Here is a 12,377-nt window from a genome sequence, read left to right on the forward strand (position 1 = left end):
TTAGAGGAAAAGTTGAAAGAGCTACAGGAAGACCTAGATAGCAAAACTCTATTAGTGGGAGACCTCAACCTCCCACTCTCAGATCTAGATAAAATGAATCATAAAATAAACAAGAAAGAAGTTAAGGAGGTAAACAGATTGTTAGAAAACCTAGATATGTTAGGCTTGTGGAAGAAACTGAATGGGAATAGAAAGGAATATACCTTTTTTTGCTCTGCAGTATATGGCACTCGTACAAAAAATGACCATGTACTAGGTACCTAATAATCAATTGCAGAAAGGCAGAAATAATGAATATATCTTTCTCAGATCACAATGCAATAAAAATCATACGCAATATTGGGCCAAGGAGATATAGACCCAGAACTCTTTGGAAATTGAATAACTTCATTTTAAAGAATGAGTGGATCGAACAACAAATTATAGAAAGAATTAAATACTTTATCCTTGATAATAGCAATAATGAAACAACATACCAAAATGTATGGGATTCACTCAAAGTGGCTATAAGAAGATATATTATATCTTTAATTGATTACATGAATAAATTAGAGAAAGAGGAAATCAATGAACTAAATATGCAAGTAAAAAAAAATTAGAGAAAGAACAAATTTAAAACCCCCCAACTAAATACCAAGCTAGAAATTCTAAAAATTAAAGGAGAAATTAATAAAATAAAAAGCAAAAACTATTGAATTAATAAAAAATCCAAGAGCTAGTTTTATGAAAAAAATCAATAAAACTGATAAACCTCTGGTAAATTTTATTTTAAAAAAAAAGAAAGAAGAATACAAATTGCTAGTATCATAAATGAAAAGGGTGTACTCACCACCAATGAGGAAGATGACATGAAATGGTGCACTAACTACTTTGAGTTTTTTGACCACCATAAAATTTGTTCTCAGCTACATTGAAAAGACAAAAGACATGAGCCTCTTTTCATAGGAACAAAAGACCAAAAGACCACTTTATTGAATATCCTTAACTTCTATATATCTTACCAATGCCCTTGGACAGCACAAACATATCTCGTGCAATAATCAGTGGGAGCCAATAATACAAACGATCATAAAGTTGTTTGCCCAAATTCTTATCATACTTCCTTATCTTTACAGTTTTGGTATAATCCTGTTACCTCAGGATGAGCTGCTTCCTGGGCACACAAAAGTAGGAGAATGAAGAGGTCCCAATATACCGAGCAAGCAGTATTGAAAAATAACAGACGGGCAAGAGGGTCTTGGAGACCTTTGTTCTTGTTATCTCACAGCTGTGATCCTCAAGGATCACTAACAGAGGAAATTAAAGTAATAATTTGTAATTTTTTGCCCAACTCTATGCCAATAAATTTGACAATCTAAGTGAAATGGATGAATATTTACAAAAATATAAGTTGCCCAGGTTAAATAAAGAGGAGATTAAATACCTAAACAACCCTATCTCAGAAAAAGAAATTCAACAAACCATCATTGAACTGCCTAAGAAAAAATCTCCAGGGCCTGATGGATTCACAAGTGAATTCTACCAAATATTTAAGGAACAATTGGTTCCAATTCTATATAAACTTTTTGGAAAAATAGGGGAAGACAGAACTCTGCCTAACACTTTCTATGACACCAATATGGTGCTGATAACTAAATCATGAAGATTTAAAACAGAGAAAGAAAATTATAGACCTATATCCCTGATGAATATAGGTGCAAAAATGTTAAATAAAATCTTAGCAAAATGATTACAACAAGTTATCACTAGGATAATACATTATGACCAAGCAGGATTTATCCCAGGAATGCAGGGTTAGTTCAATATTAGGAAAACTGTTAGTATAATTAATTATACCTAAAACAAACCTATCAGAAATTATATGATTATATCAATAGCTTCTGAAAAAGGTTTTAGCAAAATTCAGCACTCATTTCTAGAAAGAGTAGGAATAAATGGAATGTTCCTTAGAATAATACATATCTGTCTGAAACCATCAACAAGCATTATATGCAATGGGATAGGCTAGAGGCATTCTCACTAATATCAGGAGTGAAACAAGGATGCCTGATATCACCACTACTATTCAATATTGTATTAGAAATGTTAGCTTCAGCAATGAGAGAAGAAAATGAAATTGAAGGAATTCGAATTGGGAAGGAAGAGACAAAAACTCTCACTCTTTGCAGATGACATGAGGGTATACCTAGAGAATCCCAAGAAATCATCCAAAAAACTACTGGAAATGATTAGCAACTTTGGCAAAATTGCAGGATATAAAATAAACTCTTATAAATCCTCAACTTTTCTATATATGACTAGCAAGATAGAGCAGGAAGAGCTAGAAAGAGAAATCCCATTCAAAGTAACCTCAGGGGGCAGCTAGGTGGTGCAGTGGATAGAGCCCCAGCCCTGGAGTCAGGAGTACCTGAGTTCCAATCTGGCCTCAGACACTTAATAATTACCTAGCTGTGTGGCCTTGGGCAAGCCACTTAACCCCATTTACCTTGCAAAAAAACTAAAAAAAGATAATAATAATAATAATAGCAAAGTAACCTCAGACAATATGAAATTCCTGGGAGTCTATTTGCCAAGGCAGACTCAGAACCTTTTTTGAAAACAATTACAAAACACTTCTCATGCAAATAAAATCAAAGCTAAATAACTGGGCAGGCATCAACTGCTCATGGATAGATCAAGCTAATATAATAAAAATGACAGTTCTACCAGAACTAAACTACTTGCTTAGTGCCCTACCAATCAAAATTCCAAAAAATTACTTTAATGAGTTAGAAAAGGTTGTAAGTAAATTCATATGGAGAAATAAAAAGTCAAGAATTTCCAGGATTCAATGAAAAAAAGTGCAAAAGAAAGTGACTTAGCCCTATCAGGTATAAAATTACATTATAAAACATCAGTCATCAACACTGTCTGGTATTAGCTTAGAAATAGAGTGGTGGATGAGTGGAATAGACTAGGTAGAATAGCAGGAAACATTTACAGTAATCTGCTGTTTGATAAACTCAAAGAGTCTAGCTATTGGAATAAAAACTGTTTCTTTGTCAAAAACTTCTGGAAAAATTGGAAGTTGGTATGGAAGAAACTTAGATTGCACTAACACCTCACACCCTATACCAAAATAAGATCAAAATGGATACAGGATTTAGACATAAAAAACAATATTATAAGCAGACTAGAAGATCAAGGAGTAGTTTACCTGTCAGATCTATGGAAAGGGAAGCAGTTTATGACAAAGGAAGAGATGGAGAACATCACTACAAACAAACTGGATGATTTCGATTACATTAAATTAAAAAAGCTTTTGCACAGATAGAACCACTGTAACCAAGATCAAAAGGAATGTATTAAACTGGTAAGCAATCTTTACAACTAATGTTTCTGACAATGGACTCATTTCTAAAATATACAAAGAAGTGAGTCAAATTTTTTTTAAAAACCAAGCCATTCCCCAATTGACAAATGGTCAAAGGACATGCAGAGGCAATTTACAGATGAGGAGATCAAAACAATCCAAAGTCATACGAAAAATTAGTCTAAACCATTATTTATTAGAGAAATGCAAATTAAAGCTTCTCTGAGGTGCTACCTCAAACCTCTCAGACTGGCCAATATAACCAGAAAAAAACAATGATCATTGTTGGAAGGGTTGTGGGAAATCTGGGACACTAATACATTGTTGGTGGAGCTGCGAACTCATCCAGCCTTTCTGGAGAGCAATTTGGAACTACGCCCAAAGGGCAACAAAAATGTGCATACCCTTTGATCCAGCAATACCACTACTGGGTCTGTACCCCGACAAGATGATGAAAAAGAGTAAAAACATCACTTGTACAAAAATATTCACAGCAGCACAGTTTGTGGTGGCAAAGAATTGTAAATCAAGTAAATGTCCTTCAATTGGGGAATGGATTAGCAAACTGTGGTATATTTTTATCGTGGAACACTATTGTTCTATTAGCAACCAGGAGGCATGGGAATTCAGGGGAGGGATTTGCCTGAACTGATGCTGAGTGAGATGAGTAGAACCAGAAAAACACTGTACACTCTAACAGCAACATGGGGGTGATGATCAACCTTGATGGGCTTGCTGGAATGGAATCATCAGTGCAACAATCAGGGACAATTTGGAACTGTCTGCAATGGAGAATATCAACTGTATCCAGAGGAAGATCTATGGAGTTTGAACAAAGACCAAGGACTATTACCTTTAATTTAGGGGGAAAAAACTGGTATCTTATTGTCTAATCTTGTTATCTCTTATACTTTATGTTTCTTCCTTAAGGATTTGATTTCTCTCTCATCACATTCAATTTGGATCAACGTATACCATGGAAACAATGTAAAGACTGGCAAATTGCCTTCTGTGGGGGGTGGGAGAGCAAAGTAAGATTAGGGGAAAAATTGCAAAACTCAAAATAAATAAAATCTTTATAACTCATAAAAAAAAGAAATATTGTAATGGATCAGTGGATTAGGATTGGTTCAAAAGAAACAGAAAATGACCACAGCAATCTACTATTTGACAAACCCAAAGACATTAGTTTCTGGGATAAGAACCCAAAAATTGTAGGGAAAACTGGAAAACAGTATGGTAAAAACTAGGCATAGAGCTATATCTCACAGCCTATACCAAAAGAAGGTCAAAATGAGTATAGGAGTTAGACGTAAAGGGTGACACCATAGATAAATTAATAGACCAAGAAATAATCTATCAAATCTATGGAAATGGGACAAATTTATGACTAAATAAGAAATAGAGTATATTATAAATTGCAAACTATAAATTGAATGATTTTGACTATATTAAATTAAAAATGGTTTATGCTAATAAAATCAATGCTGCCAAAATTAGAAGGAAAGCAGAAATCTGGCAAATAATATTCACAACTAGGTGTTTTGATAACTCATTCCCCAATTGACAAATGGTCAAAGTATAGAAAGTTTTCAAACGAAGAAATTAAAACTATGTAAAGATGAAAAAAATGCTCCAAATCATTATTAATTAGAGAAATGTAAATTAAAACAACTCTGAGTTATCATCTCATACCTATCAGATTGGCTAAAATGACAAAAAGGGAAAATGATCAATATTGGAGAGGTTGTGGGAGGATTGGGACATTAATGCATTACTGATGGAATTGTGAAGTGATCCAACCATTCTGGAGAGCAATATGGAACTATGCCCAAAGAGTAATAAAACTGTTCATACCCTTTAACCCAGAAATTCTTATTCTAGGCCTATATCCAGAAGAAATCATAAAAAAATGAGAAAAGTCTCACATGTTCCAAAATATTCATAGCAGTTCTTTTTTTGTAGGGGCAAAGAATTGGAAATTGAGGGAATATCCATCAATTGGGGAATGATTAAACAAGTTATGGTATATGTATATGGTTGTACTCTGGAGAAGTATGGAATGAATTATAGGATCTGATGATGAGCAGAGAGAGCAGAACCAATAGAAAAATGTACACATTAACAACAACATTGTGAGTTGATCAACTTCTTGTCAAAATTCAGAGAGCTAGGACAACTGTATTAGACCGGCTATGGACAATGTTATTCCTATCCAGAGAAGAAAAAGAAAACAAAAAGAACCAAAAAATCCTTCAGAATCTGATGAACTTGACATACACTTTTTAAAAAAATATCTCTTCTGTTTTTTCTTTCCCTTAATCTTAATTCCTCATGATGAAAATGACTAATCTGTAAACATGTTTATCAAAAATATGTACATACAATGTTAACATGACTGTTTGCCAATGAGGGGAGAGGATAGTGGAAGAAAATTTTATAATTAAAAACATACATAGGCATATGGATGAATATTGAAAAAATTGTCATAACATGTATTTGGAAAAATAAAACATAAATAAAGAAATAAATATGAGCCCATCACCATGATTTGTTTTTGGCATTGAGAATGTCATTGGGTTCTTTTAATAATAAAATGCTATCACTATTAATAAAATGGCTAATGATCCATTAAAAAAAGATAAGGTCTTGGGTACTGAGATCCTTCTTTGAACTGAATTGCCAAACTTTCAAACTGACAGACTGTCCATGTTGTTCAATAGCCAAATGTATGTTTCCTTAAAAGACTATTTTATGGAGGACTCATACAAGCTAAGTATTCACACAGAAGTCATTTACAAGCACAATCTCAATGTCTTTTTGGAAGAATTTTTGAACTTTGGAATCAATGGGGATTCATGACAGATAGTGACATAGGACTGCCTATCATGACATGACTTCATCAAAGAAGAGGAGTTAAGCAGAATTGCAGTTGCTCAAATGAAGCATAAGATGTGCAAATATAGAAACTTCTCCCCTCAAAATGTTGATATGTGCCCTACCTGTGGTAGAGTCTTCCAAACTCATATTGATCAAGACAGACTCCAACACAGTGATGTCATTTTGGTCCTCTTAGAGAATGAAAGACAATAGCCAAACAATTAACCAAAGTAAAACACCAATTCTAATAGTCTCCATAGAGGTTATATTTACTGTTACTTCAAAAGCTTGATTGAATATAGAGGATTTGGTATTTAGTCTGGAAGTTTCAAGTCTATGAAGAAAGAAATGATGAAGATAGTTTGAGAACTATGGAAAAGATAGAGGAAAAATAGACAGGAAAAAACTTTATGTAAGAAATTTTTATCTCATGCTTTGAAGAAATATTATGAAGATCATTTTATGAACAGTGTATAGTAAGAAAGTTGAAAAAGTTGTAGCTTGAGAAAAAATAGAGGAGATAGACAGAAAGCAAAGACAACTTTCCTTTTGGAATTGTTTTAGCCTTTTTTCTTGAAAAGGAAATGGTAAGAACTCCTGAGAAGAGACTTTAATTTATATCTTGAATGTATTGAATATAGCTGCTATGTTTCGGAAGTGATGAGAAGTCATCTGGAATAACAGTGATGGTTGGAGGTGGCACTGGCTGTGATCTTTCTCATAACCAAAACATTTAAATTGTTCTATTTGTACTAAGAATTTTGTCCTTTTGTGGGGCTTAAAGTGATGCAGAATAGATATCTTTAACCTTTCCCCAATATCTTCCAACACTTTCTTCAAGGGAGACTTCAATTCCTGCCAAGAAGGGATGGTTGGGATCAGATGACACTATTCTGCTCTCCACAGAGAGAGGGATCCTGGAATTAGAGGTATATCTGACTGCTATCTTAAATACTATTCATTTAGGGTTTGGTTTGAGCTAACTTTTAATTACTTTGTCATTTAGGCTTGATGGTAAAGGGACATCAAACTCTCTTTCCCAAGGTTTCCCCAATTAATATTGGATCCACAATGAATACATAGAGCAAATAGCAAAGAAACCAAATTTATCCAAATAAAAGCAAAACAGAAATCAGAGAAGGGAAAAATATAGCAGACAATACAGAGTAAATATGTTCTCCCTTCGGGAGTGAGATAACTCAGCTCAACTGAGAGTCCTTGACCTTACCCATTGGAAAACTTTCTATAATTTCTAGTCTGACAAGCTGGAGATAGGGACATGATCCTCTCAAGTCTCCTCTCATGTCTTCCCAGTCACTTTAGCAATCTTCCATTTTTGTATTCAAAGCTGGAAGCCCCAAAAGACTTGATATTTGAAGAGGACTTGAAGCTTGATGAAGCTTTAGGAGCAGCTAGGTGGTGATTGGATAGAGCACCGGCCCTGGAGTCAGGAGTACCTGAGTTCCAATCCCGCCTCAGACACTTAATAATTACCTAGCTGTGTGGCCTTGGGCAAGTCACTTAACCCAATTTGCCTTGCAAAAACCAAAAGAAAAAGTGTACTTTGCTTGAAGAGTCTCAAAGGGGTCTGGCCAAGAAAGGAAGCTCTTAGCTGGCTCCCATCCCACCCTTCACATCACACTAACATGATTTGGGACAGAGGTTGTACTTTCTTCCTTTATTTTTCTTCATAAAAACAATTTAAAGGAGAGAGATCAAAGAAATATACGCATATCTTTAAAAAGGTACCTGTGATCTGGAACAGAGTTGTTAATTGGCATCGTGTGGGGGAAGGGGAATGACAAGCCAGAAGCCAAGCAAAGAAGAAATAATTCTGATGTGTGTGTGTGAACATTTTTTAGTAGCACTTGATCTGCTCTTTGAATCACTTTTCAATTTTACCTGGTCTCGAACAATTTCAGGCAATGTCACCCCAAAATTCATGGTTTATTTTTGCATATAGTGGGTTGAAGGCAGTTTTCAGATAATTGTGTATCTTATTGTTTATGCTGTAATCTGTAATTTTATACATATACACACAACACGCCACACACACACACACACACACACACACACACACACACACATACACATAAAAGCAATGTAGGGAAAGGAAATGGAGAGCACATCTGCCTCTTACTTAGGAAAACCAGAGTTCAAGTTCAGCTTCTAACATATCCTTGCACTGCAAGCCTGGGCATGTTAATATAATTTCTCAGTGCTCCAGGAAAACACTAAAAAATATTAATCATAAAAATCACCTATGCAAATTAGTAGAAAGAGTTAACTCGCTGGCAACCTATACCAATTAAATACCAGACCTGGACATATACAAATATATCTTTCTCTCTTTATATACAACTGTATATATACACTTGTATATGTAGTATGCATATAGAGTTATATAGATATAGCTATAGATGTATATAGACATACACATACAAACTTATAAATATATATGCATATTTATATGCAAAGATCTTTTAAAAGACATTGTGGGGAAAGTCAGATGGTGAGAGGTGACTCTTCTAGAAAACTTTTCAGTGTGTTTCTCAGCATTTAGACATCTTTTAACAATTTAAAGACAGTAAACTAATTCAACTATTCCTTTCTCCATAATTTTATTTTAGAGGTGTTTCATTATCTCTAATTACTCCTGGTAAATTATGATTACTCAGTGTTTTAATAATCAGTTTGAGGAGCAGTTATTCTAAACTTAAAGGAAGGCCAGACTACCATGGGTATTTCTTGTGAGCAAGCAGACTAGTCTGTGCATGCTTTCTAGTACCCACTGAACTTGGTCCTCAGGTGAGTACCACAAGATATATCAGAAACTCTGGGTTTTAGCATTAAGATTGCTTTGGTTTTTAGAACCCTTGACAGGTTAACTTGCCACATTAGAGAATGTGGGTAGGCTCTCAAATGAAAAAAAAGGAAGAGAAAGTCAAGGAGAAGCAAAAAGGGGAGGAGAAGCTAGGAGAGGGAAAGGAGGATCCAAGTATGAAAGAGTTCCTTGGCAGGGCTACCAAGAGAAAGAGATGAAGTAGAGGATGAAAGAGGGGAGAAAAGGAGGGAGAAAAGTGTAGAGAAGATGGGAGGGAGAAAAGCATAGAGAAGATGGCAGAAGTTAGGTATGGTTTATATGCAAGGCAATTAAAAAATTGATTTTGCTTACCTGGTGATTGTTATATGTCATGGATAAGATTATAATTAAAGACTTTTAAAAGACTACTATGCCTTTGATTCCTGGATAGTTTTACTACAACCTTTTAGACAACTGCTATAGATTCTGCTACTCTGAAAATATACAGTAAGCATTAAAAGGCTAGGAATATAGCAAGCACCAGAAAAATCACTACAATGAAATTTCAAAGTAAGGGTGGGAGAAGGGAAGCGGGGGGGGGGGGGGGGAGAAAAAGCCAGACTGATGAAGAGAGAAAGAGAGAGAGAGAGAGAGAGAGAGAGAGAGAGAGAGAGAGAGAGAGAGAGAGAGAGAGATGGGGGGAGAAGAAGAGGAGGAGGGGGAGGGAGAGAGGGAGAGAGATGAAAGAAAGGTTGTGAGGGAGTTTTGTTTTGTTCATTTCTCATTCTTCCCCATACAAGACTAAAGAAAATAAAAATGAAATGTTTAAATAAGGGATGAGGACTCCAGGATATCATAAACTTGTAGCTGCAGAGTACACTTCTTCCCTGTAGTCAAAAGCATCAGTAAAATAAGAAAGACTGGGGCAGATGAAACTCTTTGTAGGAGATCACTAAATATTGCTTCTTGGAGTCCAAAGCAGAGTAATTTTGCTCTGAGCTGTGAAAGTGTAAGAGGAATCAGTGATGGGAAAAAAGAGCTGAGAGTTCTAAAGTACTCATGTAGAGCAGGGAGGGAGTTAGGATTGAAATTCTGCTTTGAGGTCCTCCTGAGTACATTTAGTAGGGAACACTGGTTCTGTAGTTTGAGACTATGCTCATCTAGAGAGTTATGAGCATGTCCATTTGAGAGCTGAGGAGAACAAAAGAGGGAAGGAATTCCCTTGGAAAATTAGAAAGTAAAACAAAGCTAATTTTAAAAGATGGGTCTAGTAATAGTCCTGGTAAATTCTTCTGAATGGGAGCATTGAATGTGAGACTCAAAACAGCAGAGAACACTCAGTAATTTCTTCCATTATTAAGCTAAAAAATGTACGTAAGTGGGAGACTTTTATTAACTCCTTACTCAAAGTATTCACAGTTTTGTTTTTTCTTTTCCCTTCTACAAAGAAGGGAAATGTACAAACATTTGGAACTAGAGAAAGTTAGTTTACAAAAAAGTAAATAAGGTTCTTGATTTCTGAAACTTCCCCAGAAAAATATCCACCATCACCAAAAAAGGGGAAGAACGGGTCAAAGGAGTTTCCTAATCACATACACATATTTTCTTAATGTGATTAGGAACTAATGCTGTTAATTCTAGGCCTTATTACTGTTAATCATCACACACACACACACACACACACACACACACACACACACACACACACAGACAAACAGACACAGATACAAAACCTCTTCCAGTGCTCCTGTAAGATTTACTAATGTTTTCAGAGAGGCATTGCCTTGGAAAATATTTTTCTATTGCATAGTCCAAAGCAGAGAATTTTGGGAAGTTTTTCTATTCTTCATTACTTTCCTCCAGTAGGAAGATCTTGTCTTTTTAGTTGAGTTATTTTGGAATTCAAACTTTATAGGGAATTAGTTGTTTCATCCATTTTCACTATTAATACTGAACCCTACTCTATCCAGGAGTGTAAGGAAACCAAAAGGGCAATAAAAGATTTGGAATAAGTATCATTCTTTTGGGCATCCACTTTTTTTTTTAGGTTTTTGCAAGGCAATGGGATTAAGTGGCTTGCCCAAGGCCACACAGCTAGGTAATTATTAAGTGTCTGAGAATGGATTTGAACTCAGGTCCTCCTGACTCCAGGGCCAGTGCTCTATCCACTGTGCCACCTAGCTGCTCGGGCATCTACTTTTAAATTGATGATTAAAAGTAAGCTCAATCTTTCTGATATCAAAAAAAGTGTCATTAAATCTATTTTTCTTTGGTTGGAGCTCGAGGAGAGTGAATTGTTGGTAGATGCCACGTTATCTGGAGTTATTTTCCTTGCCTCCAAAAAAAAAAGTTATTCTCTGGTTTCACCTAAGTGGTCCATGAAAGAAGGAAAAAAAAAAATTAAGGGAAACAACAGACTAAGAGGAATCATGGAAGCTCAAAGGTAAAGAAAAGGAAGTCATTGGGAAAACTGACAAAGAAAAAGAGAGAGTACCACTAAATTGTTTTCGGTGGAGTGGGTAGGATTTATTTTTGTAAAATATATATTGTATATCTTTGGAAGAGAGAAAATTTTAACATCAAAAGTTGTTCACTATTATTTAATTATATAGCCATGTGGGATTTACTCTTGACATTGAGTTTAAGAAAAGTTAGACTCATCAACCAACAATTGAAAAAGAACTAATAAGCATTTCTGACCAGTTATAATTTTCTGGGGATTATGCCTAAATTAAAACTATTAGTGGTACTGAATATAAATCTGGACAATGATGTTCTTTTTCAGAAAGTCAGTTCCCCTGCCCTTTTTTTTTTTCCTTGATTCAGGGTAAGAGGTGGCCTTAAGCTATTTATTTAACAGCCCTTTTAGTAAAGAAAGTTGGGGGGGGGGGGGATGATTATTTTCCATTTTGGTCTTTCTACTCCCAGTAGCAACTCTCAGGAGCCTTTAGCTTGGAACTTGATTTCTGCTGTTTGTGGTGATTTTTCTCTCTGGAAAGCAATATTTTAACTGGTTTGCAAGAGTAAGTGGTAGCAATGTGTGTGCTTTGTTTTTCTTTTTTTTTTTTAAAGAAGCAGCTCGCGCTGGAGATGTAGTGGTATAGATAAGTCTCGCGTCCAATAAAATACCCAAGAATTCCAGGATTCCAGCGAATTTTCTGTTCAAAGCATAGACGATGTAGAAGATAACCATTGAATGGCAGCTTGAACCCTTGACAGGTGAAGATTTTTCAGACATCCTGAAATCTGCAGGTAAAGAAGATGGTTTCCCCTTTCCCCCTCTGCCCCTTCCCCCCAGCAGTTATTTCTTATCTCTGCTAGAATTCTCTGGATCCTTGGCTC

General features: G+C 35.4%; 1 pseudogene; it reads right to left on the minus strand.

The window, feature by feature from the left end:
* LOC141504453 (catenin alpha-1 pseudogene) overlaps positions 1 to 12,273 on the minus strand; it is a 125,086-nt pseudogene extending 112,813 nt beyond the window's left edge.
* Positions 12,274 to 12,377: the final 104 nt, after the last annotated feature.

This window comes from Macrotis lagotis, chromosome 1, assembly GCF_037893015.1.
Source record: "Macrotis lagotis isolate mMagLag1 chromosome 1, bilby.v1.9.chrom.fasta, whole genome shotgun sequence".
Classification (NCBI taxonomy): Eukaryota; Metazoa; Chordata; class Mammalia; order Peramelemorphia; family Peramelidae; genus Macrotis; species Macrotis lagotis.